At 37.4% G+C, this 12,094-nt stretch overlaps 1 long non-coding RNA gene across 1 annotated transcript; it reads left to right on the top strand.

The window, feature by feature from the left end:
• Positions 1-2,626: 2,626 nt before the first annotated feature.
• LOC123650579 lies at positions 2,627-5,223 on the top strand. Its single transcript, XR_006739422.1, has 3 exons — positions 2,627-2,714; positions 4,395-4,449; positions 4,765-5,223. It is a non-coding gene; the product is annotated as an uncharacterized LOC123650579 (long non-coding RNA).
• The last annotated feature ends 6,871 nt before the right edge of the window (positions 5,224-12,094 follow it).

The raw sequence follows: 12,094 nt of genomic DNA on the forward strand, positions 1-12,094 counted from the left end.
CTTCAAAATATTTGTTGAATCCAACCACTTCCATCCTAGTTCAAACCAAATAGATTTTCCCCTGAACTGCATATAACAATAGCAGTGGTCTCCCTGCTTCTATTCTTGACTCTGTGGAGCTTATTCGTCTGTTGTTTCTCAGTTCTACACCTTGCCCTTTTATATGCCACTGAGGGGGCCCAGAGTGTGTAAACCCATTTCCCAGACTCTCATGCCAGGTGGCTTGAAGTTCTGCCAGTAGGAGGCACTATCAGGAAATCACAAGGCAGGAGGAGGAGAGTAACTATGTGTTTCTGGTTTCAAGTGTGGCCATTTCTATAGTGGGAGTGGAGGAGAGATTATTCCTAACTCCAGGACTTCTGTCCTTGGTCAAGGGGTCACCCCTCCAGTAGACAAAGGATGACGACAACATCTCCAAATGGCACAGGAGCTGGTGCAGCCCCATGGGTTCCAGACAAGGATATTTTTAGCAGCTTCTGCTCAGGCATGATATTATCCTTGTCCTCATAAAGTATTTGCGTTTAAGTTTATCCCTAGACATTCTTATCCTTTTGCTATTACTGTAGGTGAGGCCTTCTCTTCTGTTGTATAAGTTAAGTGGTTGTTTGTATTGTTCAGTTTAATAAGCAGGAGGCTGTTGGCCTAAGTCTGTCTGTACTTTTGAGTTGCTGCACACAAACCACAATGTTAACCTAGTACATAAATCAAAACCTAATTTACAAATACAGTCATGTACCACATAACACCACATATATGACAGTGGTCCCATAAGCTGTTATGACAGCTGAAAATTTGTATCACCTGTTGGAGTCGCAGCTGTTGAAATGTCATGGCTCAACATATTATTCATATTTGTGTGTTACCAGTGGTATAATGTCTAGTGCATACAATAATATACAGTACATAATACTTGATAATGGTAGTAAACAACTCTGTTATCAGTTTCTGTGTTTACTTTTTGTTATTGTAGAGTTTGTTCCTTTTACTTAAAAAAAGTTAACTGTAAAACATTCTCAGGCAGGTCCTTCAGGAGGTATTTCAGAAGGTATTGTTATGGTAGACAACAGCTCCATGCATGTTACCATCTGTGAAGACATTCCAGTGGTATAAGATATGGTGGTAGAAGACAGTGATATTCATGATCCTGACCTTGTCAGGATTAGGCCTAGGCTAATGTGTGTGTTTGCATGAATTTTTAACAAAAAAGTTTGAAAAGTAAAAAAAAAAAAATTAATAGAAAACTTATAAAGATATAAAGGAAAAATATTTTTGTACAGTTGTACACTGTTTTAAGCTAAATATCATTACAAAAGTCAAAAGATTAAAAGTTTATAAAGTAGTTACAGTAAGCTAAGGCTAATTTATTACTGAAGCAAGAATTTTTTTATAAATTTGGTATAGCCAAAGTGTCTATTGTTTATAAAGTCTACGGTAGTATACAGTAATGCCCCAGGCCTTCACATTCACTCACCACTCACTGACTCACCCAGAGCAACTTCTAGTCCCGCAAACTCCATTTATGGTAAGTGCTTTGGCAAGTATACTGTTTTTTACCTTTTATAACATTTTTTATCTTTTATACCATATTTTTACTGTACCTTTTCCATATTTAACTTTACTTAGATACATAAATACTTGTTACAATTGCCTACGGTATTCAGTACAGAAACATGCTGTGCAGGTTTGTACCCTAGGAGCAATAGGCTGTACCATATAGCTTAAGTGGGTAGTAGACTATACCAGCCAGGTTTTTGTAAGTGTATTATAATGTTCACACAAGGACAAAATCACCTAACAACACATTTCTGAGAATGTATCCTAGTAATTAAGTGATGTATTAACATTTGTTAATTAACTGTTAATTAGTAACACTGTAGTAAATGTGTATTTTTTGTAACAGATAACTGGGTTTCAACCAATAAAAATGGCTGAGCTTCAGCCAGTCAGAGGCAGCCAACTGATCAGACCATTCCCAAATAAAGTAAATATCTCCTCATCCCCTGCTCAAATAAGGCAAATGCCTAGCGGTAACCAATCAGATGATTTCTCCTCTTTGCTTCCATGTTCCACCTATAAAAGCTCACTGCTGATGCTTTGGGGTGGAGCTTTTCTGGTTCCGAGTGCTGCCGGATTCATGAATTGCTTGTTGCTCAAATAAGCTCTGTTATATTTAATTTTGTCTAAAGTTTTAATACTATATATGAAAGCCATTTATCACTGTATGTGAATTTTGTGCCTTGTTGCAATTCTGACTTCCTCTTATATTAAATAGTATGTAGCAGTTTTCAGTTGATTCTCATGGGTCTTTCAGGTGTACAATCATATCATCCACAAATCTTCTATTCTCCTTTACAGATTTTTAAAAATTAATTTCTTTCTTTTGCCTAATGCCTCTACTAGCATAATAAATTATTGTGGTATTACTGGAAAGTCTTGCATTATTCATGATTTTAGTGATACTGCTCTAGTAAATAGCATGCTGGATTTAGGGCTGAAATCCATAAATATGTATGTGTCTGCATGTTTTCCTTAAAGAAAAAAAAACATGTTGAAGAAGTATCTGTGGAGTCTTTTATTGTCATTGTTCTGGAGATAAGGTTTTGCTGTGTCACCCAGGCTGGAGCACGGTGGTGCAATCATACCTCACTGCAGCCTTGAACTCCTGGGCTCAAGGAATCCTCCTGTTTCAACCTTCAGAGTAGCTAGAAATACAGGTGGGCACACCACACCTGGCTAATTTTTTTATTTTTATTTTTTATAGAGATGGAATCTCACTATGTTCCCTAGGCTGGTCTTAAACTTTTGGGCTCCAGTGATCCTCCCACCTTGGCCTCCCACACTACTGGGATTATAGATGTGAGACACTGCGCCTGGCCTCAAATCCCTTTTTAACCCCTATATAGATGATCCTATAATTTTTCTATTATGATGATAAATGATATATGTTAGTTTCCTCATATTGACTATCCTAATTATGATATTCTTTTATCAAGCTGCTAAATTCCTTTTAATACTTCAGAATGTTGCAATGATGTTTATAAGATTGATCCATAGCTTTTTTCTATATCTTTGTTAGGTTTTGATATTAATGATATTGTTATATTCACTTTGTAGACATAATTAAAATTTTTGCCTTTTTATATGCCCTGGGACAATTTAACAGAATTGGAATAATCTGTTTTATAAAGGTTTGGTGGACTTCTTATATAGAACTATTGTGACATGGTGTTTTACAGAAGTTTATCCTATGTGGCAGCTTTCTCAGTTTCTTCTCTGAAAATCAGTCTGTTTAAACTTTCTATCTTTTGTTAGGCCAACATTAGTCAATCACCCAACAACAAAAATAAAGTGTTTATTTTAAAAATGTGGCTCTGCTTGATCCCATGGCATGGTGAGGAATCTTTTAGGTCAAAATGATAGCAGTGCCACTGGCAGGGTGACTCACTGTGAAACATGAAATACATTATTACTAATATTGGGGGGAGGGGAGGCAGAAGAAAATCACATTTCCACACATGTTCCTCTTAATACGGAGCCGATTTAATATCTACTGACTAGGGAATCGACCTTAAAAAAAGGAATTAGGTTAAAAATATTTTGGTGTAACATTCTTAGGCAAATAGGAGTTTTCCTATTTATATTGACTTGTTAGCTGTTCTTTACAACGTTTTCTTTTTTGCCCGTGGTTTGCTAGAAAGCAGTACGTTAGGTGTCTGTAATCTGCGGGAAATACTTTGCGGGCAGAAGCCCACCACGTGGATAGAAGGTCGGGGCCTTGACCAGTTGAGCATCTGTGCATTGAGTTGGGGGCTCCTGTTCCTGGTCAAGGCTTAAGATGGCATGGAGGGGTGGTTGGCCTAGGGGAGGGAGCGATTGTTATTATAATAAGGAGCCCAATATGAGTTTAGGTGACCAAATGTGACTGCTTCAGCTTTGACCACCCTAGGTTTCAAATCCCACTGGATTTGCCTAATTTCAATGCCTGATGTCTTTCCTATCTCAGTTTGATTTATTCAGGACTAAACTTTATGGGAGGTTCAGGTGGACCATAAACTATCCTTAGTGACACCACCATTGACCTTTAGACTTTATTGCTTTGATCCGTGTGTAGGAACACTAAAGGGCACAAGTGCAAACAATATGTGAGATTTGCAGCTCTCACAGCAAGCAGGTTTGTATGCTATCATTGTGAGCTGAGCACTGGGCAGGAACTAGTGGTTCTCTGGTATTATGTTCTCTTGGATTATGGCATTTTCAGGCCCAGAAAGAATCCACTAGATATTGTAACCCCTCAGCAGTAGTTTCAGCAGCAACTTTAAATTGAACTTTTACCAAATGGCTACTGGCTTGACTCGACTTACACTTCCTTTACTTCATGTGACACCTGTTTCTAGGCACAAGTTCGAGCTGGGCTAAAAGGGATTAAAGAGACCATACCTACCCCAACAGGTAAGGGAGGCCATGCTCTGGTATACTCGGTTTCTGTCCTCCCAAAAAACTGGTACAGTATAAACTTCTGTTGTTCTGAAACTTAGTGTACCAGAGTTGCTTATGCATGAGATCATGCTCTCTTGCTCAGTAAAACTTGTCTCAGCCATAGTAATTGGCAAAATTAACTCTAGGTTCTCCTGTGAAATGTGTTTTGAGTGTAATTTCATGCTTACTAACTGATGAGTAATGGTCATCGTTTACAATGTATTCTCGTGTCAATTTCAGTAAAATCCCTTTCTTTGACCCCCTCCCCCCACTGTTCTCTGCAAACAGATCTACCTATCATGGGAAGAGAAGGAACTGACGGAGTGATTTTGCCTGATGTCATCAGACCAGAGAGCCAGACCCTCCAGCTGATGGTACTGGAAGAAAACACCCAGTATGCAGTGAGCACCGTTGGGGATGTCTTGACACTGAGACAGCTGATTTTCTATCGTGGAATGGCTCTGGCTCTTGCTGTTGTGGTCCTTTTAGCAGGAATTTTCATAAGAGTTTTCAATGACCGTGGCTAAAATGGAAGACTTATTACTACTCTACAAACTAGAAATGATAATTGTATGCCATATATTAAGTATCACAGGTGACCTTATTATTTGGACGGTGGTTTTCCTCTCAGTTGTACACGGAAATGGTATCAGGGATGTTTCCTTGGTTATTCTGAGAAACTGCACTATCCTCATGGACATGAAGAAAAGAGCTATAATTTTTAAGTAAACTTTTCTCTGTTCGCTCTATCGTGGTTTCAAATATGGAAATTTGATTTTCTCTGCTGTAAAGTTTCTTCACTCTTTCTTATACTGAATATCATTATTTTTCCAGGAAAGTGATTCATTGTCCTATAAAATATTGCTGATCTAGTTTTATTTATTTCTCTAATGGATTTAATCTTGTCACTGAGTATATACATTAAGTGTCTACTCAAATCCCATCAAGGGATCACCATATTCAGTTTTATAAAATGAATACCTTAAAATTTAAAAAGTATGCAGAAAATATTTGGGGCTATAAAGTCAATATAAAAGGTAACTCTCAGTTTTGTTGCCTTTTAATAAATTTCTGTGGCAACTTTCATATGAATTAGAAAATAAATCTATGTGCTTTTCTGCATTCAAGCTCCCAGAACAGCAGCTATGTAGCTTCATCCTCCAAGTAGGATATTTTTAGAGCCTTTTCTAAGGAATGCAACCAACCCCAAAAGAAAATCCTTAAAAAATTCAATTATTAAATATTCTCTCACACAAAGTCCCCTACATCACCTAGTGGAGCTCACAGTACAAAGCCCTACCAAGTGACCAGGGCTTCCTTTAGCTTCTTTGTCTCCCTCTCTTGAATGTGAACGAGCAACTCAGGATTATCACATATAGGTAAAAATCCAATTATATGAAAAAGCAACTAGAAAAAAGCAGAGACTAAAGAGGTAATACAAAATATCACAACTGTAACATAGAATAGGGTGCTATAGAACAAAACGAGCAGAAGATTTTACTGAGGTAAAATTTACATGACACAAAATTAACCATTTTCAGGTGTACAATTCATTGGCATTTAGTACATTCACAGTGTTGTGCCACCACCACCACTATCTAGTTCCAAAGTGCTTTTATCACACCAAAAAGGAAACCCCAGATGTACTGAGCTGTCACTCCACAACCCTCCCCTGGCTCCTAGCAACCACTGATCTGCTTGTTGTGTCTATGGACTTACCTATTTTGGACATTTCCTATTGAAGGAATCATACAATATGTGACCTTTTGAGTCAGGCTTCTTTAACTTAGCATGATGTTTTTGACATTCATCCACGTTGTAACGTGTATCAGGATTTGATTTCTTTTTGTGGGTAAATGATATTGTATGATATGCCACATACTGTTTGTTTATTTATTATTTGGTGGACATTTAGGTGATTTCCACCTTTTGGCTACTGTGAATAATGCTGCAATGAACATTCATGTACAAGCTGTTGCTTAAACACCTGTTTTCACTACCTTTGAGTGTCCAGGAATGGAATTAATGGGTGATACGGTGAGTCTCTGTTTTACTTTTTGAGGAACTGCCATAACATTTTCCACAGTGGCTGCACCATTCTGCATTGCCACCAGCCGTGTGTGAGGTTGCCAGTTTCTGTACATCCTTGCTAACGCGTGTGATTTTCCTTTTTCTTTTTAATTCTTTATACTGTACTAGTGGGTACAAAGTGGTATCTCATGGTGATTACTACTGCTCACATGTTACTAGTGGTGCTGAGCATCTTTTCCAAGAACATCAGAAACTCAGATACACATAAAGAAAGGTTCTACCCTAAAATACAAATGAAATCTCAAGGTACCTGAATATAGATAATATCTCACTCTACCACTAATGGCACCCTTTTTTTGAAAACAAAAAACACTTAGTGAGCTGGGAATAGAAGGAAACTTCCTCCACATGATAAAGACATATGTGAAAAACCTGCAGCTAACATCATCCTCAGTGGTGAGAGACTGAAATCTTTTCCCCTAAGATCAGGAACAACACAAGGGTGTCTGCTTTCCTCATATCTATTAAAAATAGTATTGGAAGTTTGACACAGAGCAATTAGGCAAGAAAAAAAAAGAATAAAAGACAATGACATTAGAAAGAAAGAAGTAAAATTATCTGTGTTCACAGATGACATATTATATGTACAAAACCCTTAATATTATATAAAAACATTAGACCTAGTTAACAAAACTAGGATACAAATCAACACACAACACAGAAAATCACTTGCATTTCTATACACTAGCAATGAATGTTCCCACAAAGAAATTAAGAAAACAATTTCATCTTTACTAACATCTAAAAGAATAAAATACTTAGGAATAAATTTACCTATTGAGGTGATAGATGTGTACACTAAAAGTATAAAACATTGTTGAAAGAAATTAAGAAATAGGCAACATTACCAAAAGCAATCTGTAGATTTAATATAGTCCCGGTCAAAATTCCAAAGACATGTTGCAGAAATAGAAAAATCTAACCTAAATCTAACCTAAACCACAAATGTAATCTCAAGGAACCTGCATAGCCAAAACTATCTTAATAAAGGAGATGACAGCTGGAAGAGTCAGACTTCTTGATTTCAAAATGTACTACAAAGCTACATGATGAAAACAGTTTGGAACTGGCATAAAGACACATACAGTCCAATGGGCATAATTGGGAGTCCTGAATTGAAACCTTGCATATCTGGTCAAATGGTTTCAACAAGGGTGCCAACACCATTCAATGGGAAAAGGAAAGTCTTTTCATCAAATGGTGCTAGGAAAGCTGGATATCCCCATGGGAAACAATGAAGTTGGACCCTGAACATTCACCATATACATATATTAACTCAAAAGTGATTGAAGTCCTAAACATAGGACCTAAAACTTCTAGGAGAAATGGATGACATTGGATTTGCCAATGATATCTTGGATTTGACACCAAATGCACAAGCCAAAAAGAAAAAATAGATAAGTAGGACTTCATCAAAATTAGAAACTGTTGTGCATCAAAGAACACTATCAAAAATATAAATAGGTTACCTTCTGAATGAGAGAAAGTATCCACAGAGCCTATATCTGATAAGAGATTAATGTCCAGAATATATAAAAATTTTTTCAACTTAGCAACCACAAAAAATGCAACCAGCGTAATTCAGAAATGTGTATAGGACTTGAACAGACATGTCTCCAGAGAAGATAAAAAAATCCAATCAGAACATGAAAACATTCTCTACATCAGCAGTCCCCAACCTTTTTGACACCAAGGACTGGTTTCATGGAAGACAATTTTTCCATGGTTTGGGTTTGGGGGGCAGGTGGAGCTCAGGCGGTGATGCAAGTGATGGGGAGCGGCTGTAAATATGGATGAAGCTTCACTCGCCCACTGCTCACCTGCTGCTGTGCACCAGTTCCTGAGTTTGATGGAAGACAGTTTTTTTATGGAATGGAGGGGTGTTGGGGGGCCAGAGCTCAGGTAGTGATGCACGGCCAGGTTCCTGATAGGCTTACGGACTGGTACCAGGCCACAGCCCAGGGACTGGGGACCGCAGCTCTACATCACTAGTCATTAGGGAAATGCAAATCCAAACCACAATGAGACATCACTTCATACCTATCATAATGGTCACTATGGAAAGAAAATGGAAAACAATAAATATTGGTGAGAATGTGGGAAAATTAGAAGTACTGTACACTGCTGATGGGAATGTAAAGTGGTGCAGGCACTGTGGAAAACAGTATGTGAGATCTTTGACAAATACAGAATCATCATATGATGCAGAGGCTCAAACAGATATTTTTACACCAATGTTCATAGCAGCATTATTCACAACAGTGAAAAGGAGTAAATCACTCAAATGTCCATCCACAGGAAAATGGATACACAAAATGTGGTATATACTGACAATGGAGTATTATTCAACCTTGAAAAGAATGAAATTCTGATGTATTGCTACAACAAAAATGAAACTTGAAAACATTATGTTAAGAGAAATAAGCCACATGCAGGCTTATACAAGTACACTTATACAATTACACAAGGACAAATATTTTATGATTACACTTACATGAGGTACTTATAGTCAAATTCATAGAGAAAGTAGAATGCAGGTTATTGGGGCCTTGGGGGAGGGGCAAGTGGGAGTAATGAAAATATTCTGGAAATGGATGGCAGGGATGGTTGCAGAACATTGTGAATGTACTTAATGTCACTGAATTGTGCACTTTAATGGTTAAAATGGTGAATTTTATTTTATGTCTGTTTTACCACAATAAAAAAAGCCAAACTAATAGAGGCGAACTTCCTCAATTTGATAACGAACATCTACAGAAACCTACAGCTGACATATCTGTGGACAGAAACTACATGCCTTCCTGCTAATATCAGGAACTAGGCAAGGATGTCCCCTCTCACCACCCTTTTTGATCATAAGCGAGTGCAATAAGACAAGGAAAGGAAATAAAATGTATACAGATTGGGAAGAAAAAAAGAAAGGAAGGAAGGAAGAAGAAAAGAAAGCAGACTGCCTTTGTTCAGAGATAACATGATTATCAAGGTACAAAGTCCCAAATAATCCACAAAAAATTCCTGGAGCCACTGTGCCTGGCTAGTAATCCTTTGTAAATGTTAAAAGGTTGAAATAATACAAAATATCTTCTCCAACTACAATGAAATGAAATTAGAAATCAATAATGGAAGGAAAACTGGAAAATTCACAAATTTGCAGAAATTAACCAACACACTCTTAAGCAACCAGTGGTTCAAAGAAGTAATCATAAAGGAAATTAGAAAATAGTTCAAGATGAATGAAAACAAAAACATAACATACCAAAATTTACAGGATGCAATGAAAGCAGATCTCAGAGGGAAATTTATAGCTGTAAATGCCTATATTAAAAGGAAGAAAGATCTCAAATCAACAACGTAACTTTACACTTTAAGGAATGAGGAAAAAAAGAGCAAACTCAACCCAAAGCCAAAAGAAGAAAAGAAATAGTAATGATTAGGGAGAAGATAAACAAATATAGAATAGAAAAACAATAGAATGAACAAAATAAAAAATTGGTCTTTGAAAAGGTCAAGAAAAATTGACAAACCTTTAGTTAGACTGACTAAGAAAAAAAGAAGACACAAATTAATAAAATCAGATATGAAAGTGGAGACGTTTCTATTGGCCTTACAGAAATTAAAAAAAAAAACTGTTATAAGAGAATTCTATGAACAATTGAATGCCAACAAATTAGATAAATTAGGGGAAATGGGAAAATTCCTAGCAACACTCACTCTATCAAAATGACTCAAGAAAGAAATAGAAAGTCTGAACAAACCTATAATAATGAAAGAGATTGAATCAGTAATTAAAAAAAACACTTCCCATTCAAAAAAAAGAGCAGGACCAGGTGACTTCATTGATGAATTCTACCAACATGTCAAGAAGAGTTAATTTCTTCTCAGAGTCCTCAAAAAGCATAGAAGAGAATGATATCTTTTCTAACTCATTTTATGGGACCAGCATTCCCTCATATCAAAGCCAGACGAAGATATCACAAGAAAAGAAAACTATTGTCTTAGTCTGTTTTCTGTTGCTTATAACAGAATACATGAAACTGGATAATTTATAAGAAACAAAATTTATTTCTAACAGTTCTGGAAGCTGGAGAGTCCAGGGTTGAGGGGGCATATCTTGTGAGAGCATTCTTGCTGGTGGGGACTCTGTCAAGTCCTGAGGCAGCACAAAGCATCACATGGTTGGGGGGCCTGTGTGCTAGCTCAGGTTTCTCTTTCTCTTCCTATAAAGGCACCAGTCCCACTCCTATGATACTCTATCTGTTAACCCATTAATCTATTGATCCATGAATAGATTATAGATTAATCCATTCATGAAGGCAGAGCCCTCATGACTCAATCACCCTTTAAAAGCCCATCTATCTCTAAATACTGCCACACTGGTGATTAAATTTCAACATGACTTTTGGAGGGGACAGATATTCGAACCATAACACCTATAGGCCAATATCCCTTATGAATGTTTATAAGGAAATCCTCAAGCAAATACTAGAAAACCAAATCTAGTGCCATGTTAGCAGGATATACACCATTACCAAGCAAGGTTTATTCCAGAAATTCAAGGGTGATTCAACATACAAAAATCAATTAGTATGATACACTACATTATAGAATGTAGGGGGCAGACACACAATCATCTCAACTGATGTAGGAAATGCATTTGACAAAAGTCAACACACTTTATGGTAAAAGTAGTCAACAAATTAGGAATTGAAGGCAACTTCCTCCACTTGATAAAGTGCTTCTATGAAAAACCCAAAGGTTTTGAGGTCAAAGTCATCTCTAAAAAGAAAAACAAGAAAAATCCAAAGGTAATATCATGCTTGAGAGACTAAAAGATTTCACCCTAAGAAATAAGACATAGATACGTACTTTGGCTGGGCGAGGTGGCTCATGCCTGGAATCCTAGCACTCTGGGAGGCCGAGGTGGGAGGATCGCTTGAGCTCAGGAGTTCCAGGCCAGCCTGAGCAAGAGTGAAGACCTCATCTGTACTAAAAATAGAAATAATTAGCTAAGAACTACTAAAAATAGAAAAAAATTAGCCGGGGCATGGTGGTGCTCACCTGTAGTCCCAGCTATTTGGGAGGCTAAGACGAGAGGATCGCTTGAGCCCGGGAGTTTGAGGTTGCTGTGAGCTAGGCTGATGCAATGGCACTCTACCCTGGGCAACAAAGTGAGACTCTGTCTCAAAAAAGGAGAAGAAAAAAAGGATGCCTGCTTTTGCTAATTCTGTTCAACATTGTACTGGAAATTTTAGCCTGTATAAGTCAGGGTTGTCCAGGGCAACAGAACAAATAAGTTATATTGAGATATAAATAAAGATCTCTGTAGAGATCTCTCTCTTTATTAAGAGATTTATTTTAAGGAATTGCCTCACATGATTGTGGGAACTGGCAAAAGTTGCTGGACAGGCCGGCAGGCTAGAGAAACAATGAAGAGCTGACATTGCAGTCTTGCGTCTGGAGGCACAATTCCTCTTTCCTCCAGGGACCTCAGTCTTTTCTCTTAATGCCTTCAAATGATTGGATGAGG

Source organism: Lemur catta, chromosome 15 (genome assembly GCF_020740605.2).
Source record: "Lemur catta isolate mLemCat1 chromosome 15, mLemCat1.pri, whole genome shotgun sequence".
Lineage (NCBI taxonomy): Eukaryota > Metazoa > Chordata > Mammalia > Primates > Lemuridae > Lemur > Lemur catta.